The sequence below is a fragment of the Rhamphochromis longiceps genome, linkage group LG3 (genome assembly GCF_057381845.1).
Source record: "Rhamphochromis longiceps isolate RC_006_pf linkage group LG3, R_longiceps_female_GT1.1, whole genome shotgun sequence".
NCBI classification, from domain to species: Eukaryota; Metazoa; Chordata; class Actinopteri; order Cichliformes; family Cichlidae; genus Rhamphochromis; species Rhamphochromis longiceps.
Window position 1 is genome coordinate 7241355 of NC_140559.1, and position 15384 is coordinate 7256738.

The window sequence follows — 15384 nt, forward strand, 5'->3', positions numbered from 1 at the left end:
TAAATTAGTTTTCTTATGTCATGTTCCCGTCACAAACTGGCTCAAGGAGAGGGGAAGCAGGAGTCCACAGATGAAATGTTCCTATAAATAAAGTGGAATTTATTCAAACTTTACCAAAACTTCAACACATCAAATACAAGCAGTTCAGCAGGGAGTGGATGTGTGTTGCATGTGCCAGGTGGATGCAGAGAGAGGCCAGGGCCACGTTCAAACCTGAACACGCTGCACAGTGTTTTCTTCCATTTGTTAGGGATGAATGAAATGCTTCCTTGAAAGGATGTGTGCAGTCACCAGTGGGCGTGGAAGCATGTGCGCCCTCATTTGGTGGGTGTGCAAGAAAAGTCATCCTGTCACACAGCAATGCCTACATAAATCACACCACTCTGCTTAAAATAATAATGTTTAGTGAAGCAGGTGAAGCAAAGGGCTGCTTTTAATAGGCTGGGAGACCCAGGTGTGCTGCTTTAGCTGCTGAGCCTCTTATGACAGAACAGCGGAGAGTGGTAAGAAGGGAGGAGGGGGTCTGGCTGTGTTTGTGAACGATAGATGGTGTAACTCTGGGCATTTCTCTATCAAAGAGACGCTATGCTGTAAGGACATTGAGCTGCTAGCGGTTAGCATGAGACCGTACTATCTACCACGAGAGTTTACACACGTGATTATGATAGCTGTGTATGTCCCGCCCTCTGCTAACGCTGCAGCAGCCTGTGAGGTCCTGCACACTGTAACCAGCAGACTCCAAACACAGCACCCTCAGGCCCTTTTCCTGATCTCTGGGGACTTTAAAGATGATGTAACCATTTAATTATGGTTACATAATTAATTATGTAATTAATTATGCAAAATGCAAAACGCTCAGCTGTGTCTCCAATCAAAGCTCTGTAACTTCAGAGGTGATGTTCATATGTTGACTAATGGTTTTCTTTCATTTTTGATGTACTGCAGAATATTTGTATAAAATCCAGGCCAGGAAAATCTCCTTCATGTGTTTCTGTGTTTTGTCTTCAGCTACGTTGACACAAAGGCCTCTGCTGTGACGCTCACACCTTTGATAAAGTCTGGAGAGTGTCAGCTTCCTTTTTATAGATACAAAAATATGTAATGTTGTGAACTCTGGCCGCAGCGGCGCAAGAAAAAGGAGAATTACGGGAAGCACTCACAACAGGTAAAATCAAAATAACAAAGTAAAGTACGATAAAATAAAAAATAACAAAAGAACAACACAATATACTTCCCCGTACTGTTACTGCTAACCTCTGTTAACCTAGTAACTCTTACCTTCTAACTGACAGCTGGTCAATAAACGAGCTCCATAAACGCTCCATATTCACCTTTACATGGAATATAAAGGGAAAAGAAGAAACACAGTGCTGTGTCAGCGTTAGACATATAGATATATCCTTGCTTTTAATACATTTGAAGGTGGGTGGGAGAGGTGCTTCTCCGCGTAGTCTACGGTCTCTTTGGGATCGGTAAAGCTTTTCCTCACATCACCATGGGTCACTAACAGCTTTGCAGGGTATAGCAGTCTGTACCTGACGCCGGTCATCCCACGTAGTCTTCCTCTCATATTTGCAAATGCGGCTCTGCGTTTCCAACAGAGGGAGGGAAATCTGGGAGGATGTTTATTTTAAAAACCCTTATACATCAGGTTCTTGTTCTCTGCAGCTTTCAGCAGAATTTCCTCACCAATGTGGTAGTAGTGCAATCTCAAGATGATGAGGAAGATGACTTTGTTTGGGACGCTGGCGATTCACTCTATGTGCTCGATCGATGAGTGGCTTCTCCTCGAGAGATAGCGCCTCCGCCAACAGGTGTGAACCAACTCAGTCATCTTGGGTCCCTCTGTGCCTTCTGGTATTCCTGCAGTTCTTAAATTATTCCTCCTGGAGTGCCTCAAGAGCTCCACATCTCTCATCTAACTTCTTTACCTCCGCAGACAAACGCTCCACAGTGGCCTGGAGAGTGGCGATGGTGTCAGAGTGGTTCGAGGCACAGTCCTGCAGTTCAGTCAAAGTGTTATCATGCCTGGCCACGTCGCTTTTTATGTCCGAAATTGAGGGCTGGATGCTCTGGTTCAAGGATGATATCTCGCCTCCTATGGTGGTAGAAATCTCTAATATGCAAGTGTCCAGTGCTAGTTAGTTAGTTCTAGTTCTAGTGGTTAGTGGGGCTTTATTTGATGATTCTAGTGTGTGTTACATTGTTGTCATATTGTTGAGTCGCAGAGCTGTACAGTGTTACAGTTTCTGTAGAGTCTGGTATAAGGAACTCAGATCCCTCTGTGAATAATGTTCACTGAAACTGATCTGTAGTTAATGAACTAGTCAGGATTTACACTAGAGAATGTTTCTGCCATTACATGGCCTGTATTTGTAGAGCGCTTTACTCGTCCCTAAGGACCCCAAAGTGCTTTTTTGCCCAAGGACACAACGACCGAGACTGTCCAAGCCGGGGCTCGAACCGGCAACCTTCCGATTACAAGACGAGCTGCCAACTCTTGAGCCACGATCGGCTCACATATTGTTGTCTTTTGTTGCAGACACCAAGTGTTGAGATCCTGTCTCAACCTCCTACATTCTTCCAGCAGGTTACACATTATTTTTTGTATTTGGAATCAAATATATGTGTCAGTTGGGCCTAGTGCAGGGGTCAGCAGCCTTTAACACCCAAAGAGCCTTTTGGACCCGGTTTCCACGCAAAGGGTCAGGGTTCGGGAAAACACTGGGAGCCGCAAATACTTTGTGACATCTAAAATGAAGATAACACTGTGTATATTGTTTTTACCTTTATGCTTTGTGTGAACAACTACAGTGTGTTGCTTATGAAATCCATGAAGTGCTACAGAGAAAATTACATTTGATTTATGTAATGAACACATTTTGAGCTCTTAAAGAAATATAACAAAGGAAAGCTGAACTACAATGATCCATGTAGCAAACACAAACTGTTATATCGCCTTTGGGCTTTTGGAGCGTTGACCTGACTTTTAAAAAATAATTGGAAAAAAGCTCTATGCTGCTACAAAATGAAAAATAGATATTTGCAAAATTCTGCCTAAGTATGTATTTTATGCTGACATAATGTGGATCCAAGATCCATAACTGGCCTACCTGGGGCTGAAAGTCTCCATAAATGCAGGCGTTTCGGCGGCTACACCGGCTTCCACGAGTGTGACGCTTATTTTGAGAAAGAAAATAATAGAATATAAATTAATTTTTATATTTCAATATCACAATAATCTTCCAATGTAGAACTACAAGTTAAAAAAGAACTAACATAAATCAAATCCACTTCAGCTAAATACTTCTCATTTATTTCCATCTTACATGCTGTGACTGCAGCCATTCCCACATCTCTGTGAATGGGACTCATGGACATGGATCAGTGGTTGTTGATCAATGGTCCTGAGAATCTGCATAATTAAGATGAAGGAACGGAGCTCCCAGCCCATCGTTCCTGCAGCTGCTTTCAGTCTTTATGCAAATGTCCTGTTTGTAAGACTGAAACCTGCAGCTGAGACTGAAGACGTCACCTGATGATGACGACACGTTTCTCCCACAAAACGCTGCGTCCAGATGAACAGAACCAACAGACTCACTTTCCTGGATGATTGAGATGCATCAAGACTTCATTGTGTGTTACTTCTCATTCAGCACAGACACATTATTCCTGTTAGGTCATGTCAGCTGTCACTCAGTACAAGCACAACTGTGAACAACACAAACTTCTCTTCAATGTGTCACAGAAACACTAAGTGTGAGAGCCTGTATGACACACAGGACAGACTGTAAGCTCTGCTGGCTGCACAGCACTTTGTAGCAGTTTTCCAACATGTCCTCCACCCGTGATGTCAGTGGTGGGACCCCAGTCACAGCACTCAGCACCACCTCCTTTAAATGGATTTTATAGCAGTTCCTCCCGTTACTCGGTGCAACGCTTCTTAAATGTGTTTTTGCAGGATAAAACACAGCAGGTGGTGTAGAGAGGACGTCAGCTGACGGAGCAGAGGGAGGCAGACTGTGGATAAATGACAGAGTGAGAGGAGAGCAACCATGACAGAAGCACAGGTGTGGCAGATAGAAGTGGCTTTATAGACACTTATTGTCAGTCCTCGTGCATGCTGTGGAAATAAGTGTCTGTGTCATGAGGTGACATGTGAGCTTATCTTTGGTCAATAAAGCTGAACGACCAGTTTTCACTTTGCTTGTTACGCTTGTTTAGTGACGTCTGGGTTTCTGTGGAGCCCGAATTTTGATGAGTTCTGGTGAAATCATCTGAGATCATCTGAGCATCGGTGAAGAGTCAGCAGAGAAAGTGTGGGACAGAAGTTTGCTTTGGACACATGGACTGAAATCAAAAAGTAACAAACAGGATTTCCAATGGACAGTATGGAGAAGTGAAAGTACACAAAGGCTGTGCTGGAACACGTGTGTTACACTTTTTGACAGCTGAGAACAAAACACAATATTTTGCATCATCTCTGCAGTGTCTCTTCTTTCCTCTGCTGTTGTGCTTTTAGCTCCAAACTGTTTCAAATGGTTTGTCAGCAAGCTGACCTCTGACCTCTGCAGTACTAACTCCTGACCCGTACAAAGAGCGGGCGTTTCTGACCTTTGACCTGCAGCTGTATGTCTCTCAGTCTCAGTTCTTCTCTCCGTCACTGATGGAGCAGGTGTAGTTGCTGCTGACAGTCAGTCGTTTGTTTTCTCAGAGTGAGGCTGAAGTCTGAACTGTTCAGAGCATCAGGTCTCATCAACGTGCGCTGCTGTAACGCCGCTTTGTCCTCTGAGATCACCAGGTATGAAACCTGAGTGCTGACAGAGCAGCATGTTCCCCCTCATTCACCTCCACCACCACAGCCAAGGCATGCTGGGAAACTGAGGACACACAGACGGAGAACTGAAGTGTCTGCTGTGTGTTCATCTCAGAGTCCTCACAGGTGACACATTAGCTCCAGAACACCAAGCCAGGTGTTTGAAGCCTGACAGGGATTCTTCCCATCCAGAGGGAGGATTTAGCTGCACAACAATGAACATTAGTGTGTAGTTTAGAAACACAGACTGTGCCTGCACTGCATCTAGTGAAGAAAAGTGTTACTGCGAGAGAACGAGGCTCCTTTAAAGCAGCTGATATTAAGGTTGAAAAATCAACAATAAGCTGATGTAATCAACGTTTCACAAAATGGTCAGCAGCTAAAATCTGGAGCCGTTCTTTGGTGGTAATTAACAGTTTGTTCTTGTTAGCTAATTATGTAATTAAAGGTAGCAGCAGAAGCCTTGTGTTGAAAGCCCATTCACTCACACATTCACACAGTATGTGTGTGTCTGTGTTACACTGTGGACATCCCTTCTGTTGGAGCGCCATCTTGTGGCAGGTTTAAGAAATGTTCTTCTTGTAAATCCAAACTGATGCACCTCCATAGCAGACTGTGGAGGCTTTCAGTGACATGAAGACTTGATTTATACTGTCATATTCTCCTGTTACACAAAGCACAGCACGCTGAACATGGATGAACTGAAACTCCCAGCATCTGACTGAGGAAAAGCAGAAATCATTCTCACACTGACTCCTGCTTGATTTTAGATTTGCTTTCAAATCCTCACACTTTCATATGAAGCACTAAATGGGCTCCAGACTGTTTATCTCAGCTTCCTGTCAAACACACTGCTGCTCACACCGAGGCTCAGTTTACTCCTCCAGCCTGGCTTAACCTGCTGTCTGTTAAAAACAGTCCCACACTCCTCTGTTTAATCCTTCTGATCAGACTCTTTGATTTTGTATTGTTTTTACCTGAAGTTGTGTTTTTGACATGGTTCTGTCTGTGAAATAAACCTCACACACACACTGCTACAGTCCTTCATACACTTAGAAACGAAGCTGCTCCTTTCCTCAGTGCTGACACATAGAGAAGAGTTGGTTTTATATCCAACACGTCTCTGTTCCAGAAAACAGCTTCAGCAGCCTCTGAGTCTGAACTTGGAGTTGGTTATAAGCCACAGGCCTGTGTGCACAGCAATGAGGAAATATAATGCAGTAAGTGAAACATGGATGTGTGGAACAGATTATCCCAAAGGTTGATTCTGTTCATCTGGACGTTCTCAGTGAAACATTTGGTCTCTCGGTCAGGTGACTCCTTTAGTCTCAGCTGACTGCAGGTTTCCAAACCTTTGTCACTGGATCACTCACTTCATCTCCAACGTGTCCCTGACACAGACAGCTGGAGCCGTTACAGCAAAATCATTGATCATCGTTTTTAGAACATTAGCTGGTGTTGGTGGGCAGGCTAGCAGTGCTAATTGTTAGCACTAGTTCTGCTGCTCTCCCTTTGTCTCTGTTATTGTTGGTCTTTAGTGAACAATATAAAGTGTCTTCATGAGACTGTTGCCTAATGTTCAAATGTAGATAACACCACCTGCACCAACCTGTTACACAGCACAACCCTCTGGTGTAGCTTTGGCTGGAGCACATATTGGCAGCTCCAGTGACATCACCACTCCATGGTGACATCATCTCTACAGACTGTGGCTGTTACATATCCTCACCTGGTAATAATAAGACTGTCCTCAGCTGCACACAGCTCCAAGATGAACAAACTGAAGTAAATACAAATTAGAGTTACGATAGATTGAAATCTTGTAATCAGAGCTAATTCTTAGTGAAACTCTCACAACATCATATCATGATCCTGGGTTAGTGTCTCGGTCTCAGATCACTGGAAACACGAGGAGTCTTTGTCTAGCTTGTCTCGGCAGTTGGCGGCGTCCGAGCAATGGGCAGGCCGAGTTAATGAGACCCTGTCGGCCATTCAAGAGACTTTGGCTCGGCTAGTTCCTCCTACTGCTCCCGCTGTTCCTGCTCCCCCGCCCGTACCGTCTGCCTCACTGAGTGTGGGCTCTGTTCGTGACCCCGCTCCCCCGGCTCTGGTGCCTTTTACGGGAGAGTTGGGCCGTTGCGGGGGTTTTTTGATTCAGGTTTCTCTGCTTTTTCAGCGTTATCCCCAAGCGTTTTCCACTGATGCTGTTAAGATTTCTCATGTTATCGGTGCCCTTCGTGATCGTGCTTTGGACTGGGCCGAGTCTTATCTCGCTCTGCATCCCGTGGAGACTGTCACGTATGAGCAGTTTGTTCGGGATTTTAAGGCGGTTTTTCACCACCCCCTGCGCTCGGATGAGGCCGCGCGGCAACTGCACGGGCTCCGCCAAGGGGGCCGGTCGGTGGCGGAGTTTTCTATTGATTTCTGGGTTAAAGCCGCGGAGACGGGGTGGGGTGAGGACGCGTTGCGCGGGGCTTTCGTCATTGGATTGGACGATCGCATGAAGGATGAGCTCGCCACTCGTGACGAACCGGAGAGTTTCGAGGCTCTAGTTAATCTGGCTATTCGTATCGATAATCGCCTTCGCGAGCGTGAGAGGGAGAGGGGTGGCCGGGTCTGTGCTGGAAGTGCTGAGCGCGCCGCGGTGCGCACAGTATTCCGTCCTCCTCCCGGTCCGGCCCGCGCACGGTCTCCTCCGGCGTCCGCCGCTGAGGAGCCTATGCAGTTGGGTCGTACACGGCTGACGCTGGAGGAGCGTCGGAGGCGGTTTGAGGGACGGTTGTGTTTGTATTGTGGCCAGTCGGGCCATTTTGTGTCCACCTGCCCGTTGCGGTCAAAAGGCGGTGCCCACCAGTAACCGTGGGGGTACTGGTGGGTGGCACTTCCTCTCTTTCGCAAATTCCCCGCATGCAACTTCCTGCTGTCGTGAATGCCACGTCTGGCGCTTTCTCTACTAACGCGCTTTTGGATTCTGGCGCTGAGCAGAATTTTATTGACGGCGGTCTCACGAGGCGCCTCGGGATTAAGACTATACCCTTGCGGGTTCCCGTCTCTGTTGTGGCTCTCACCGGTCAGTTACTGCCCTCCGTCACTCATGAGACTGAACCGGTTTCGTTGATTCTTTCTGGTAATCATCGTGAGGTTCTTCGTTTTTTTGTTTTTTCCTCCCCGGAGTCTCCCATCGTTTTAGGTTATCCGTGGTTCGAGCGTCATAATCCTCATATCAATTGGTCCTCCCGTCGCATTGAGAGTTGGAGTAGCCACTGCTTGTCTCACTGTTTACAGTCTGCTCTTCCGCCTTCGCCTGTCTGCTCGTCTAAGCTGGCGCCCGAGGAGGTGGATCTTTCGTCTGTACCTGAACAATATCATGATCTGGGGGCGGTTTTCAGTAAACGCTGTGCGCTCTCGCTTCCCCCCCATCGCCCTTATGATTGTGGCATTGAACTGTTACCTGGAGCTCCTTTGCCCACCAGCCGGCTGTATAACCTCTCTGGTCCAGAGAAGGCAGCCATGGAGAGGTATATTACGGAGTCACTGGAGGCGGGCCTGATTCGTCCATCGTCTTCGCCGTTGGCGGCGGGTTTTTTCTTTGTGGATAAGAAAGATGGATCTCTCCGACCCTGCATTGATTTTCGGGGTCTTAATGACATTACTGTGAAAAACAAATATCCTCTTCCCCTGATCTCTTCTGCTTTTGAACCTTTACAGGACGCGGTCATTTTTACGAAGCTGGACCTTCGCAATGCGTACAATCTGGTGCGCATGCGCCAGGGAGATGAGTGGAAGACGGCCTTTAACACTCACCGTGGACATTACGAATACTTGGTAATGCCTTTTGGTCTGACGAATGCGCCGGCAGTGTTTCAGGCGTTGATTAATGATGTGCTTCGGGACTTTTTGAATCGGTGTGTGTTCGTTTATTTGGATGACATCCTTGTTTTTTCGCGGTCGTTTGAGGACCATGTTCAGCAGGTGCGCAGCGTTTTGCAGCGCCTCCTGGAAAACAAACTTTTTGTGAAAGCGGAGAAGTGTGAGTTTCATGCTCATTCTGTGTCGTTCCTGGGCTATGTCTTTGCTAAGGGGCGGGTGGGGCCGGATCCTGGCAAAATCAGGGCGATTGCTGATTGGCTGACTCCTTCCTCGCGCAAACACCTGCAGAGGTTTTTGGGGTTTGCTAATTTTTATCGCCGATTTATTAAGAACTTCAGTCAGATCACCCTTCCGCTCACCCGGCTTACGTCCTCGGCTCGAGTTTTCTGTTGGTCTCCTGAGGCCGAGCAGGCGTTTGCTCGGTTGAAGGAGTTGTTTTGTTCCGTGCCCATTCTCGCCCACCCGGATGGTGCCAGACAGTTTGTGGTGGAGGTGGATGCTTCTGATGTGGGTGCGGGGGCGGTGTTGTCGCAGCGCTCGCCCGATGATGGCCGTCTCCATCCGTGCGCATTTTTTTCGCGGCGGTTTTCTCCAGCTGAGCGGAACTATGACGTGGGTAATCGTGAGCTGCTGGCGGTTAAGCTGGCTTTGGAGGAGTGGCGTCACTGGTTGGAGGGGGCGGAACAGCCGTTTGTGGTTTGGACGGACCATAGGAACCTCTCTTATATTCGGAGTGCGAAGCGGCTTAACTCCAGGCAGGCCAGGTGGCAGCTGTTTTTTAGCCGGTTCCATTTTACGATCTCGTTTCGCCCGGGTTCTCGCAATGTTAAGCCGGACGCTTTGTCCCGTCAGTTTTCCCCCGCGTCTGAGTCTACGGGGGTGGTTCCGATCATCCCCTCGTCTTGCGTGGTGGGGGCCGTGACATGGGAGATCGAGAGCTTGGTGCGCCAGGCACAGCGGCAGGATCCGGACCCAGGTTCGGGCCCGCAGGGTAAACTGTTTGTTCCGGCGGCCGTGCGCGCGTGTGTCTTGCACTGGGCGCACGCGTCTCGTTTTGCTTGTCATCCTGGCGTGCGTCGTACGGTTTCCCTGCTACAGCGCTCCTTTTGGTGGCCCGCTTTGGCGAGGGATGCCCGCGAGTATGTGCTGGCCTGTGACACTTGTGCGCGCAATAAGAGCCGTCACCTGGCCCCTCCCGGGTTGCTGCATCCCCTGCCTGTCCCTGGTCGACCTTGGTCGCATATTGCAGTTGACTTTGTTACCGGGTTGCCGCGTTCCGCTGGTCACTCGGTGATCCTCACCATTGTGGACAGGTTCTCCAAGGCGGCGCATTTTGTCCCTCTGTCTAAACTTCCTTCTGCCCTGGAAACTGCTCGCGTGCTCGTGGATCATGTTTTTCGGTTACATGGACTTCCTTTGGACATTGTGTCGGACCGGGGGCCTCAGTTTGTTTCTCGGGTGTGGAAGGCTTTTTGTACCGCGTTGGGAGTGGGGGTGAGCCTTTCCTCAGGCTATCACCCACAGTCTAATGGACAGACTGAAAGGGCCAATCAGCAGCTGGAGTCCGCCTTGCGCTGTGTGGCCTCCTCTGACCCCGCTTCCTGGAGTGGTCATCTTGCTTGGATTGAGTATGCTTATAACTCTCTCACCTCGGCAGCTACGGGGTTTTCTCCGTTTGAGGTCTGTCTGGGATATCAGCCGCCGTTGTTTCCTTCTCAGGAGGCGGAGATTGCGGTTCCGGCCGTGCGGGATCATCTACGTCGCAGTCGGAGGATTTGGCGCCGGACCAAGGCGGCACTGCTCCGGACCGTGTCTCAGACTCGCCGGGCTGCTGATCGGAGGAGAACGCCTGCGCCTCAATACACCGTGGGCCAACAGGTTTGGCTGTCCTCTGCGAATGTTCCTTTGAAGTGCGTGGCCAGGAAGCTTGCCCCTCGCTTCCTGGGTCCTTTCACCATCCAACGCATCATCAATCCTGTTTCTGTGAGGCTGCAACTACCGGCTTCTATGAGGATTCATCCTACGTTCCATGTTTCTCAACTGCAGCCAGTCTCTCGCAGCCCACTGTGCCCGCCCGTGGAACCTCCTCCGCCCGCCCGGGTGGTGGACGGGGGTCCTGTCTATTCAGTCCGGCGGCTGCTGGATGTGCGCCGTCGTGGCCGATGTTTCCAGTTTCTGGTGGACTGGGAGGGGTATGGCCCGGAGGAGCGCTCCTGGGTCTCGAGGGCCTTCATTGTGGACCCAGCGCTTATTGTGGATTTTTACAGGAGGCATCCTGACAAGCCTGGAGGACCGCCGGGTGGTGTTCCTTGAGGGGGGATACTGTTAGGAGGTGGTGGGTAGGTGTACTGTTGTTGTTTGGGTTTTGTTTTCCTTTTGGTTATAGGTAGGCGAGGCGGGGCTTGATGGCATTCCAACACACCTGCGACGCATCGGACGTCATCAGTGAGCGCTTTTAGGGAGCAGAGTCACGGACGTCTGGTGTCGGAGTATTATCGCTGTCACAAGTGGTAACGAGTTAGCACAGGCTGCATCTGTTGATTTTACACTGTGGAGCTGTATGTTTTAAAGGATCCACGTTTCGCCTACTTTTCTTTGTCTTAGCCTGTTCCATCGCCTGCCCGCCTACATAGGATTTTGTGTTGGCTATTCTGGATCCGCGACGGAGTGCTACGTACCATCAGGCGGCGATCACCGCAGCGGCTGTGGTTTGGGTGGTCAAGTAAGCTCTCCAACTCTCTCCGTCCACTTGTGTTTAACGTTCGGCTATCAACGGTACGCCATAAACCCTGTTTTGTTCCCTGTTGTCAGGTAGCTCCGGTGCGTCTGCTACCTACCTGTATGCTTCGGCTCCATCTCATCGCCTCGGTGTTTTTCTCCTGGCACATTTTTATTTATCACTGTATATAGCCCTTTCCCTTGTAAATATTCCCCCTTACTCGTGTATATAAAAACTTGCATCACAAACTATTCTGCGTCCGTGTGTGTTTCTGCCACGTAATCCATCTGTGTAATCCAGCTAACCTAACAAATAAAGGCTAAAAGCTGTGGGAGACCTGGGGAGTGTCATCTGTACCCGCTATTGTTGGAATAATAGTTTTTCTTGCATCTGAACTGCGCAAACACAGAGGTCATCCCACATATGGTTCGCCCCTCAGGGGGACAGAAGACCTCAGGAGTGAGAAGAGATGAACCCGGCCACACTGAATTGAAGGGTGTTGGTGAGGTCATTATTCTAATGAGCTCATCAGGGGGAATTGTTAGATTATAATATTATTTTATGCCATGTTATACCCCTAATTAAAGATTGTGAATTATTATGTAGTTTTAGTTTGCATTATTCTCCTGAATTAGAAGAAGCTGATAACTATTGCATTAGTTAAACTGATGTGCATTATATTAAACTGTTGACTTATTGTGAATGAATGATATTGTTTTATGATGCATTATACTGCTGAGTTATAAGAAATACTGTTTGCAGAAAGTCATCGCCTTATTTGTCTGATTAGAAGAGAACAGAATATGCTGGAGTTTTCTGCCCCATCTCAGCAGGAGCAGATAAACAGGGAGCCAAGGTCGTAGCTTAGGCGCTGTGTGAGAGAAAGCATGTGAATGTTTAGGCTTTGTATGATAAGGTGGAGACACCAGAGGCTATAAAAGTTTGAGCAATGCTCCACCATTTTGAGATCTGATGCTGTCTGCATACAGTTTCCATCTCCCACGTGTGTGATCATTAAAATCATCGTTTGACTCAACCCGACCGGACCAGTGTTGTTATTGTGGTTTTTCTCTTGTCTCCATCCCCAATATTTTTGAACCATAACAGCATGTTACACATTTTCTTTTTTATTTGTTTTTTAGAGCAGAGGCTGCATGCTATTAAAAGCCAACACATGCAGCTGTCTGTGAGCTCAGTTTCCCCTCACACTTCTGCTTTCTTTCTGGCAGCATTTTTTCTTTGTCTTTTTGTGTCCTGACTCATGTATGTTTTTGTTTTGTTTGATTATTTTGGAAACAAATTTGTGCCAATACTTGTGGATCACAGTGACACATAGTGATTAGGCATAAGATTTACAAATGCCCAGTTTTAGAGCTGTGAGCTATGTAAAGTTTAATTATTTATTTATATGTACACACACACACACACACACACACACACACACACACACATATACACACATACACACACACAAAACCCTAACTTCAAAGTTTGACATATGTAAGATGTGTGGATTCTTTGAAAAACTAGGAGGTATCTGAAAATGCCTCAAGTGAAAATGTTTTGAAAGACGTTCTGCCATTAAATGAAGGTTTTGAGTCGTGGAGAGAAGCAGTTGAGCTAATTAGAATGCATTGGCATCTAATCAACAACAATAAAAAAAATGCATTTTTAAATGGCCTCCTCCCAAAAGTAAGGACCCAAAATACAGGAAGTCTGCCAGACGCCTTACAATACGCTGAACATGCGGTTAAAGTACAAAAACAAAAAGGAGGAGTTTTTACCGTAGATCCTGCAACAGGATTTGTAGCATTTTCTGGTGAACATAGGAGACATAAGCCAGGCCCCTACAAAGGGAAGGGAAAGGCAGGTCGAAGGAACACAGATCGTAGAACAAAAAATACAATTTGCTACAACTGTGGAAAACAAGGGCATTTTGCCCGCGAGTGTAGGCAAAGGAAAAGGAATGACAGTGAGGAAGAAGACGATAGGAACAGCAAGTGACCAGGGAGTGAAAAAAGCAAACACAGAAAAATATCGTCTAGTTCATGATCTTAGAGCAATAAACGAGGTAACAGAACAAATCCCACCTGTGGTAGCAAATACACACAATTTTAAATCAAGTGACACCAAAAGAACAATGGTTCTCAGTTGTAGATCTCTCAAATGCGTTTCTCTGTGCCATTACACCCAGATTTACAAAACCCGTTCGGATTCACTTTTGACAATGAAAAGTACACCTACACCAGACTGCCGCAGGGTTTTCAAAATAGCCCCACCCTGAATGCAGAGGCATTAAAGAAATCTATGTCATTATGCACGCTCCCTGCCACAGGTCAGTTTTTTTTTTCTATACGTTGATGATATTCTCGTTACAGGTGTTACGTCCCCTGGCTAGTCTAGGGGGTTGAAGTGACGAACATAAATATGGATAGAGAAGGAGGAGCCAAGATGGTAAATTTAAAAGGTTTATTTAATACTGGTGATGGGACGTGGGTTCAGACCGAGGTGTAACGTCAGGGAGAGCCAAGGCCAACATAACAAACAAAACATCCCTGACGTAGAAATAAAAGAAACTTACCTAACTCCAAAGAAACAAAATATACAACCTATAACCATAACCTACCTAACAACACATAAACAGGAGAAAACAGGGTGTCAAAACAAAAGGCAGCTCTCCCCTACAAGCAGTCTGAACATGAAACAATAATGCTCACACAAAATACAAAGGCATGCAAGCCTGCACAAGTATGGCAACCAAAATGGCCGGAGGGCCCAGAAGCACAGCTCCACAGGCCTTAAATAGTGCTCTGCTGATTACCAATCAGCCAGACTCTGCGCAACATCCAATCAGAATCAGAATCAGAATACTTTATTCATCCCGAGGGAAATTAGGGTTACAGCAGGCAGCACGCTAATGGCGCATGCGCACTTACAAAGGAACCTTCTGACCAACTTCATACAAACATCACATTGGGCAGACATGTCAGAAGGTAGGCTGATAGGAAAAAACAACGAAAATACACTACATGAGGTAAGAGGAGGAGAAAAAAAACTCCACTCAGACTGAGCTCCTAGTGGGAGAACAGTTTGATAACAGAAAAAACACCTCAGCACAAAAGCACATGACTATCAACACACCACAGAAACACGAGACAAGCAACAGGGGCGGGTAAAGGTGAGAGAGAGCCGGCGTAGACAGCGCATCCGGTCCTGCAGCATCTGTGCTGGTCCAGTTGACTGCCATCTTCCCCGGTAGGGCACAAGCATCAAAGGCGTTTGGAAGGGAGGGGGGATGAGTGAGTGCTTATCAGTGTAAGTGTGTGTGTGTGCGTGTCCATAGTTTAGCTGAGACAGTGTCCTTCGGCCTATCAGGCTAAGTAAACAGTCCTCCAGCCAATCCAGGTGTCCTTCATGGGACGGGAAGAACAGCCGTAACACAGTCGTTATCAGGGAGTGATTGTTCGGCTCCAGCCTTGGGCCTGCAGCTGGCGCCGTGGTGTCCAAATGTTGAATATTGTTGATTTCTCCTTTGTGAGCAGCTCGAATTCTAGCACTCCGAGACTGGTCTCTCGATCTCCCGTTGAAGAGCTGCGAGCCTCCCCATGATGGTATCAAACTTCTGTTCCGTGGTGTTGTCAGTCTTTTGATTCTGAGACCTCACAGCTGCAGTGATCCGTTCCACGATGTTTTCCAACTGTCGCTCAAGGGTCTCATTTTGAGCAGGCCTCTCTCTGATGTATCCCGTCATACGCTCAATGGTGTTGTTTTGAGCCTTCACGGCAGCTGTAAGCGTCTCCAAAGTGTTGACCATATTACGTTCGTTGTGAGAGGTCGCACCTCGTCCCGTCGCTTCGAATCCAGCGGGCAGCCTTGGGGGGGTTTGAACAGCCGGTTCCGCTTTCTTATTTCTCTGATAAACCAGGGCTAAGCCAACGCCGATCAGCATGAACCCTGTTATCATGGTTCCGAATAGGTA